At 51.3% G+C, this 1,835-nt stretch overlaps 1 pseudogene; it reads left to right on the top strand.

Moving 5' to 3' along the window:
* Nucleotides 1-712: 712 nt before the first annotated feature.
* LOC114636344 lies at nt 713-1,830 on the top strand (annotated as a pseudogene).
* Nucleotides 1,831-1,835: the final 5 nt, after the last annotated feature.

Raw genomic sequence — 1,835 nt, 5'->3', positions numbered from 1 at the left:
TTTGGGTCTAACCTCTTACAAATATTTCTGCAATTTAGCCCAATAAAACATTGTTCACTAAATTAGACTTTGTTGGTACCCTTAATTTGATCTGTTCTCTGTATCTTATTGAATAAGTGGATGTTTGCTCATGTCTCCATGGAATAGAGTAACAAAATAGGTGAGAGGAAAAAAATGCAGGGATGATGGTAGGGGACTGTAGGTGGCATTGTGTCAAGGTATACCTACCCCTATACAATTATGCCACACAGAATATTTTGTATAATATGGTTACTGGGGAAGAAGGGAGTCAAATCCCATCTTGGTGTGGAGACAGGAAGGAGAGATAAAGGCAGCTATGCAGACAGACAGAAAAACTAGGGATAGAAAAGAAAGGCAGGGTTCTTGGGGGCTGAGGCGGGGGTGGGGGACAGAAAAGAAGAGGGGTGTTTTATTTGCCTAACCTGTCTGCCAAAGCAAACTTGCTTCTCTAGATAGATTTGCTCTTCTTTTAGGCTTGTAGGTAGCAAAATACTCACCCTTCCTCACTGTCCAACTCAGAGCACCAAGAGCAGGGTTTGCTTCAAAGGACGCTTCAAGAACTGGACGGAGAAATCCCAAGCGAGCTGCCTGAATCTTCACGAATTCTCTTGTTCTACCTTCCATATAAAGAACCAGGGCCAATTGAATTGGTGACTTTTGGTTTCCACCAGCTGTGGATGCCTTTGACATTATGACTGCAGAAGATTCCACCACAACCATGAACAGCAATCCAACAGTGGGGTCCTCCACCAAGGTACCGGAGGGTGTGGCGGGTGCACCCAACGAGGCTGCACTGTTGGCACTGATGGAGCGCACAGGCTACAGCATGGTACAGGAGAACAGGCAGCGCAAGTATGGTAGACCCCCGCCTGGCTGGGAGGGCCCGCATCCCCAGCGTGGCTGTGAGGTCTTCGTGGGCAAGATCCCACGTGATGTGTATGAAGATGAGCTGGTACCTCTGTTTGAGACCATAGGTCGCATCTATGAGCTGTGCCTCATGATGGATTTCGATGGCAAGAACCGCGGCTATGCCTTCGTGATGTACTGCCACAAGCACGAGGCCAAGCGAGCTGTTTGTGAGCTCAACAACTATGAGATCCACTCCGGCCGTCTGCTGGGGGTGTGCTGCAGTGTAGACAACTGCCGCCTCTTCATCGGTGGCATCTCCAAGATGAAGAAGTGCGGGGAGATCCTGGAGGAGATCACCAAGGTCACCGAGGGCGTGCTTAATGTGATTGTTTATGCCAGTGCGGCAGACAAGATGAAAAACCGTGGCTTCGCCTTTGTGGAGTATGAGAGCCATCGTGCCGCAGCAATGGCCGCTGCAAGCTCATGCCGGGTCGGATCCAACTGTGGGGCCACCAGATAGCTGTGGACTGGGCCGAGCCAGAGACTGATGTGGACGAAGACGTGATGCAGACAGTGAAGATTCTCTACGTGCGCAACCTCATGATCGAGACCACCGAGGAGACCACCAAGAGGAGCTTTGGCCAGTTCAACCCAGGCTGCATGGAAAGGGTCAAGAAGATCTGTGACTACGCCTTCATGCACTTCACTAGCCGTGAGGATGCTGTGCATGCTATGAATAACCTCAATGGCACGGAGCTGGAGAGTTCCTGCTTAGAAGTCATGCTGGCCAAGCCTGTGGACAAGGAGCAGTACTCCCGCTACCAGAAGGCAGTTAAGGGTGGTGGCGGCTCAGCTGAGGCGGTAGCGCAGCAGCCCAGCTACGTGTACTCCTGTGACCCCTACACACTGGCCTATTATGGCTACCCCTACAACGCTCTCATCGGGCCCAACCGGGACTACTTCGT

This window comes from Grammomys surdaster, unplaced genomic scaffold (genome assembly GCF_004785775.1).
Source record: "Grammomys surdaster isolate TR1022 unplaced genomic scaffold, NIH_TR_1.0 123591, whole genome shotgun sequence".
NCBI lineage: Eukaryota > Metazoa > Chordata > Mammalia > Rodentia > Muridae > Grammomys > Grammomys surdaster.
The sequence above is the reverse complement of the archived record's forward strand: the minus strand, read 5'-3'. Positions and strand labels throughout refer to the sequence as shown.